This window comes from Psittacula echo (assembly GCF_963264785.1).
Source record: "Psittacula echo genome assembly, chromosome: 4".
In the NCBI taxonomy this organism is placed as follows: domain Eukaryota; kingdom Metazoa; phylum Chordata; class Aves; order Psittaciformes; family Psittacidae; genus Psittacula; species Psittacula echo.
This window is the reverse complement of record NC_137738.1, coordinates 28,732,975-28,741,160: the sequence shown is the minus strand read 5'-3', so window position 1 is coordinate 28,741,160 and position 8,186 is coordinate 28,732,975.

Here is an 8,186-nt window from a genome sequence, read left to right as displayed (position 1 = left end):
GACGGGCCGACTCGGCCGCCCGCGGCTCCTCCCCGCGCCGCCACTCGCCCAGGCCGAGCCCCTCTGCCCCGCGGCCGCCGGGAGCTGCAGTCCCACCCCAGCGCCGGCGGACAGCGGCAGTGCGGGCGGCGGCGGCGGACGCCTACAGCCCCCACAATGCCGCGGGGCGGAGCGGCGCGGCCACGGGAGGCCGAGGCGAGCGGGGCCGGGTGTGCCGTGCACAGCGGGGCGGCGGTGGGGGGAGCCGATCGGAAGGCTTTCATGTCCCGCGGGGAAGCGCAGCTTTACCTTACGTTTCAATGGCGGGGAAGCGTAGATGCCGTGGGAGGGGAAGAGTCGCAGCGAACGGCGGCCCAGGGCAAAGGGCTGAGGGCCGGGGCACCGGCTGGAGACAGCTCTCCCCCGGTTAATCTTCATTTCTGCAACACTACGATTATCTGATCACTACCGCTTCTAAAAAAACTCATCGTATAGTAAGCGTAAAGTAGCTTTCCAGAATAATCCTTTGCTAATCCAATAAAGTGAAGAGAGTGCTTCATTTTGGCAAAGAACTACAGCGGCACTGCAAACTGTTTCTGGAGTATTTCACTCCCGCAAGGAACATGTTATTTGGCTGGAATTCCAGGGGCGGGGGGATTTTAGACAAAGTGTCCTTAAGTGTGACTGGGTCTCGGCCTGGAATCGACAGTAGCGTTCTTGTTGTTGCAGAAGAGCATTACAAGATGCTAATTATCCAAGCTCGGCGTTACATATACCTACAGCCACCACTTCGAGAAGCCGGGTAGCTACAGACTGCAGAACACCATACTGACTGAAGAGGTTTAAATAGGATTGGGTGGAGAAGAGCATAAACTCAGCACCTTGGGAAGTTACTTGTCTCTGGTCCCTCTGAACACAGACAACAAAGAGAAATGTGTTCCTGGACTCCTGTGGGGTGGATCTACCTGAAAAAGTTATGTGGATAAGTAAGCAGAGGCTTCTTGGAAGTTAATGTATAAACTAGAAGTTTATATGTAATAGCTGCAAGACTTAAATGCTTGTTGATGCTCTTCTATCAGAAACACATAATTTAGTAATCAAACCTGACATGTATGAAGTATAATTGAAAGTAAGGATTGAAGTTTTAAGAAAAGAAGACTAAAATCTGGGGGTTTTAATCCCCAAGTCATAAAAAGTCTTTGGAAAATGCCTGAAGTCCTTTCAAACAACTTAATTAGGATGAATTTTTCATCAGCTGATGACTTTAACCTTTATATGTTGGGTTTAAACAGCAAAAGGAGAATGTGTTGGAAATACATCAACTTTACATACTTATGCATATTTAATATGCAACTGGGTGTGTACTTGTTAGCAAATAATAGTACCATTTACACAAGAAGTGCTGTTGTTATTCTCCACTATTTACATTCTCTTGCCTTTCAGCAGGTTCAGCTTCAGAAATAAAACCTGGTCCAACTGCTAATATTACTCTGTATTTGCCTGTATTCCTTGTAGTCAGTATGTTATGTTCCCTTCCCAAGCCTTACCACAGGCCATGTGAACAGATGGGGATCAATCTTATAAACATGTCTGGCAGGCATTACTTCCTTGCAGACAAAATGGAGGAACCAATTCCTTAATATCTTGCTTTCTCTACGGTATTACCTACCATGCTTATGGATAAAGAACTATATATTGTGCAAAACAGGAGAAACCTGTTTCTCCGCAGTACAGAAACAGGGTATCCTTGTCAAAAGGATTATTTTTATATATATATATGCATACGTATATACGCATTTTGTTAGTCATGTAGGAAATGGTTAAAAATACAGTTTACTTGTAGAGGGCTGGCCTTTCCTACTCCATTTTCTATCACTTTCTCTGCAAGATGTTTAAAGCCAAAGTTTTAACATAAGCCTCCCAGCTTCATCATCTGTAGAAGATGCAAGCAGTGGTACTTCTCATTAGTGTACAACACTGGAAGTGTCATCTATATACACCTATGTATAAACTGTAGATGCTCAGACCCAACCATTAACCCAGTTTTCAGAAGTTCCCATTAGCAAAGCAGTTTCAGTTTGCATTCTTGAGTGCTTTAATGAGGACTAGTGTTTTGGGGAACCAAGCTGATATCAGAGTGTCTAAACACGGATTCAAGGCACTGAGTTTCAGAAACGCTTTTTGAAAAGTCATGGCCTATATGAAAACGGGATTTTCCCAGAGATTTGAGAATCATTAATATATACTATATAAAGGCAAATGAATCTGGAATATAAATTCTAGGTAATGTTAGATTATTTTCCCGGAAGACAAAAAAAATTTATTTGGGTTATGCCAATTCTAGGTAACATTTGTTCAAAAGTACACCAGATTTCTGAGCAGGTTTACTCTTCTGACGTTACAGACTCAGGTGGTACCTCTGGCACATAAAGTATAGTACAGGCACAACATGTTAGGCACAAGAGCTGGAGATAGAAAAGACACAAATTTTAGTTCCCAAGCTGCTTGCAAACTCAAGATGCTTCTGTTAAATTTACGTAATGACTCTGGATAAGCATCTCCTGTCTGACATGGAGATGACATGATGGACAGTGAAGCTGCAGTTGGGTACCACAGCCAGCCAGTTCATAGCATTTAGTTTTTCAATGTTTGCCCAGCTATTGGCCTGAGTGGGTGATGGGGATGTTTTTAGGACACCAGCAGCAGATGAGAAGACCAAGAAGCAGGGTAGAGCTGCATGTGTTTAGCAGAGTTCATCCCCAGGGAGTTGTGTGGTTTATTGATCCCTGTGTGCTCCATCTGAAAGCAGAGGAAGGACTGGTGATAGATTCCATTTTAGGGACCTGGGGCTTAACTTTCTCCACACCTTGCAGTAATACCAAGATACTACATTTTACAAAATTGTTGTGCCTTCAGTTATTTAAAGAAAAAAAAAAATTAAAACAGATTACAGATCATGGTACAAGGGATTTTATTAAAGGGGTTGTAAATTTGTATCCCAAGAGTGTGTCTTTTCTTGTCCACTGTCATAACCTAAAAAGATTCACTGTCTGTGTTGAGGAATTATCAACCCTTTCCCTATCTTCCTTAGGCTCTTTAGAATAAATAGGTTTTGCTTATTTTCCCAAACAGAAGAGATGTCTCCCTGCCTTCCCATTTGTCTTTCCAATCCAGTGAAGAGCAGATGCAGAGGAGTTCCCAGACTCCCCGGCTTGGGCTATTAATGCCGTCAGTGTTGTTGGGGTCTCCTGAGGACAGACAAAGGAATCCTGTGACAACTGATCTCTGGAAAACAGGCTGTCTTGCTGACGGGCCTGCCAGCTTGTATCATTAGCAGCAGCAAAAAGAAGTCAATGGTATGTGACCAGCCAGTGCTAAGGACTGTGATGGACAGGCATGAAGAGACGCCTATTAGACAGCTTTGGGCAGCAGGCAGCACGCAGCTGGTGTAGCATGAGGCCTCTGCTCATTTATACACTGAATGGAGGCAATAACCTAACAAGATTTTGCCCATGGCTATCTTCCTTAATGGCCTCTTAAGGGACACGTACTAGTCACTTGTAAAAAAGTCCAGATATGGTATGACTACCAATTCTACTCTATGTTCTCCTTTATTAAGAGATTCAAGAAACTAAAAAGGTCAAGAAGGCAGTATTTCTTTTACAGAAACCACATTGATTTGACTCTTTCCATCATAGTGGTCAAGTGCTTCAGGGCATGGTTGCAATGGAACTTAATCTTGCAATGCCTTCATACCAGTTGATCTTAAAATAGCCTGTAGCTGGGACCTGTAAGAAGCTCTGAACCAAGAGAACTGTGGGGTGTCACAAGTGGCACTGATTTTGTTGTTTGTTTGGGGTTTTTAGTTTTTTGGTTGGTTGGTTTTGGTTTGGTTTGTTTTTTTTCTTAAGGCTGCCCAGTGCTTCCCAGTTGAAGAATGGACTCTTGAAGCTATTCCACAATTTAGGTCTGAGGGTGGAGGGCTGCATTGACAATGACCTGTTTCACACTGCAACCTTTGGGAAGTTCCAGCTAAAATAACTTAATAATTTCTGAAAAGATAGTATAGAAACATTTCAGTTGGAAGGGACATATAATGGTCATCTAGTCCAGCTGCCTGATCAGTTCAGGGCTGACAACTTCCTTTCACTGGCATTGCAAGAACTTAGCAACAAAAACAACTCTGGCATCGTATTCAGACAAAGCCAACCCAACTTCCCTCCACTCACCTTTACGGAAAGGTAGAGCTTCAAATTTCAAGTCTTCTCTCAAAGTGGTCACTTGAGCTGGATGACCAAGTCACCATCCCTTATTCTAGGCAGGAGTAAGTTAGAATATCTTTGCTATCTTCTGGAAAGAAGGTGATGCTCAGTTGGATTTTTATTGTTTTAATCAGACCCAGCCTAACCTGCATGGGAATTGATAACCACCATACAAAATCAGCTTGCAGGACACCACAGTTATCCAAACATACCACTACAGCAATAATAAATTTCACTCTTAGCTGACTTCCTGTCATATTCATGACAATCAAAAATAGAAATAGGCTCAAACCCACCTGTATGGTAGCAGCTAAATCTTGACAGGCACATCTCAGAGCGCAAACAGTTGAATGTCTTGCAGAAGTATGCAACAACACTAAATATCCAATAATCAGGCAACAGCCAGCTGTTGGGGTTAGATACTTCTTGTGCAGCTCATTTGCAGCTATTCTTAACACGTGTCACAAAGATTTAGGATGTGGGTACAGAAAAGAATAAGGTTTATAGGAAGTCCTGCTGAGACCTGCGACAGCAAATACACTTTTTAATCACATGCCTGGTAAAGAGTTAAGCTGTTGGTGGATTTCAGAGCAGATTGGCCACATATTGTTTATCCTTTCATTATTATCGATCACTTGATAAATAATATTCAGGCTATATCTCATTTAAAAAAATGTACATGACTTGGAGCTATTTTCCATTTGTGGTGCTTACCCTGCTTTAGGATGGATGTGCTCCAGTGGAGAATGCACCAGGTGGCTGCTTCATTTGCTGCAAGGTGAATGAGGTGGGATTGTGAAATAGTGTCACAAGGCTAAGGGTCATTGCTGCTTGGGAGAACTGGGCTCTGTCATGGCCTCTGTGTGATACCAGGAAAATCATGAAACTAAACATTTCCCGTTGCTTTTTTTCCTTAAATTCTGGGTGTTTGACTTGCAAAAGTCATTCCAGTTTGTAGAGCTGAGGATTCATAGTTGAAGCTTGAGCAAATGGGAATATTGTTTGAGATGCTGAAAGAGCTAACTACTCTGAAGAGAAGCAGGTACTGACAACCTCACCCGACCTGTTGAAGCTCTGCCTCAGCTTCCCACTGTAAAATGGGAATAGTTCCACCCTCGCATTCCTCCAGGATACTGTGGCGATACTTTGTGAAGCAATCTGTGATGAGCACCACAGAGAAGCTCATCAGGGAATAGTTCTACATCGAAAACAGAATTTGTGAGTAAATCACGCCCGGGGCTACACGATGAATAAAGACACCAAAATAGTATTGAGTAACTGCTCATTAACTGAGCATTGCCTATCCTGTGCCTTGTGGGAATTCCTGCAATGGCAATCTGGGACAGTAGTGCATACAAATGAGAGAGACAAATGGAAGATGCATGAGCAAATTTAACTGACATTTCTGAAATGCATGCTTAACTTAGCTTCTTTAATGATTTTTTAATGTACTTTTTCATTTATTCAGATTTTGTTTAAATATCCTCAAATGTGTTCACATCCTTGTTGCAAGTATTAGGTTAGTGGTATGAGCAGAACTGTGAGGAAATACAATCTGTCTTTTGGCCTTCTAATTTCTCCTGAATAGGTATTTCATAGTTGCTCTCTATAGTTATTTTCTAGAGTCTGAAGCAAACTCCCAGAACAAAACATGCACGTGCTGTCTGAGAAAGGAGAAGAGGCCTCAGAGGGGCTATTATCTGTAACATTCTTTATATTCTCAAAGGTTCTGTTGAGGTATTTTTTCACGAGAATCATAGCATTTGAAGTGTTTTCACTTGATCTTTTAAGGATATGACTAACGTATTCATACCTACACTGCAGATATATACATTGGAAATCTGTGTGTTGTGTTCTTACGAGTAGGATAAAAGCTGGTGTGGTCTCCAGGGGAAAACCTCTCAGACAAGAATCAGTGCAAGAACCACAGTAGTGAACAGTCTTCGCAACAAGCAAGTTAAAGATAATTTTAGAGCCAAAAGTCGCATGAGCCTCGTTTCCCAGAGAGAGGCTGTTCACTCTAAAGATCTTTAAAGTCACTGCTACTTGAAGGGTTTTGAAAAGTCACAGTGGTTCTTTCCTATAAAGTTTGGCTCTTCTCTTCCTTTCACTGAAAAAAATTATGCATCTCTTTAGAGCATGCTGTAGAAGGAATGAAGGGCTCAAATATGCAGCCTGAAGTTCAAAGGCACAACAGGATACAATACAGTGAGAGGCTATGCACAAATGGGTTTTGTGGATTGGGTGGTCCTTTGAAACACACCCTTATGCCATGCCTAGTGCATTAAGTGCTATTCTAAGCATAGGCAGTGGCCTAAGCTCTGTTCTGGCTGTGCACTTATGCCATGGCATACAAGGGAAAAATAAAACCCTCCAGGAGCAAAGTTTTGAGTGTGAAGGAATAGCTCAGCTAGCCAGTCACATGAAAGCTGTTTTACAGCTCCGCAATGAGGAAGGCAAGCAGAAATTATTAGGGGCTGGCTGCATTGGGGGCCCACTTGGCCGCAGCCAGGCTTTACTGTCCTTTGCATTCACATCACTGGCTCAGGGCAGCAAAAGGCAAAAGTGTAAGTGATGGCACAAGTGGCAGAATGCTGTCAATGAGGAACAGGTGTCCAACTTACATATCAAACTGGAAAATGAAATTCAGGAAGGGAGTTCAGAGCAACAGCAACTGATACACCCAGAGCTTTTCACAACTTTTAAAGTGTTTTTTAGCTAGACACCTGACCTGTTCAAACAAATCATGCATTTGACTTTCATCTTCCCGTAAACCAAGCCATCCGGAGCTGAAGCATGAGGTTGAATCACATCCCAGCAGTACCAGAGTGACAGGCAACACCTTACACAACACATCGAAACAGAAGTGCCGGCTCGCTCTTCCTGAGAGCATGTGTATTAGCTGAGCATCCCCCTTTGAGGTCGTTTCTAGCTGATGCTGGTACTTTTTTCTGTTTATGACTTTATCAGTAGGTGGCAGTAACAGATGATCCTGTGCAATTTCTACTTGTAACAGACATGTGGGAAAGACAAGACCCTATTTTAGGGTAAAGCTGCTCGTTTTGTTTGTTCACAAGCGTGAGTGGTGTAACTGCACTTGACAAACTCAGACATACATCTTCCTCTAACAGACAGAAAAGTTGCTCCCATACCAGTTCTGGTATTTATGGCTGTACTGATTTGATAGTGCTATAAAACTGAATTCAATTAGATGCAAATGTACAATATTTATTCCAGATATTCTCCTAAAAGATTAAATATGCAGGTGTAACATTTTATATAGCACTTATGCTGGTAATTTTGCCCACTATTTTTCACATGTCACAGTACTATTTAAGTCAGTCTAATGACTTTAAATATTATTAGCTTTCAGTGCAAGAACTGTCTGTTTCTTAGGAACCACTCCTCCTCCAAGTTTTCTTCAGTCTCCTTGAAGAAACAAATCCAGATCCTGATGCAGACCCAAAGGAGAGCTTGTAACTACAGTATTTACTAGGAGAATCACATATGGAGATTTTTACCCCTATACAGTGAAGACAACGAGACAGGCAAAACTATATAATCAGGTCATCCCGAAGTACATCTTTTGCTACTCCTTTGGTATCAGATATCCAGCTAGATAAATGAGTAGCATATCCAAGTTCCAGGCTTTAATATACACCTTTACAGACCATTACTCTTAGAGTGTTCTTTCCTTCTGCTGGAGCTGATCCTACTGTAAGTCACTACCAAAATGCTTTGTTATGACGTCCTTCCCAATCAGTTGGCAACAGCTCCTGTGTTTACCTTTGTGTCACCAATAGCAAAGTTTGTATTTATTTTACTCTACAGTGTGACCTAGAATAGCTTAATTTAAACTTCCTTCCATTTTTTCCCCCTCCTTCAACCATAAATTTGTAAACACTAGCTTTAAAATCTTGCCTACCAATCAGCAGTAGCCAAACA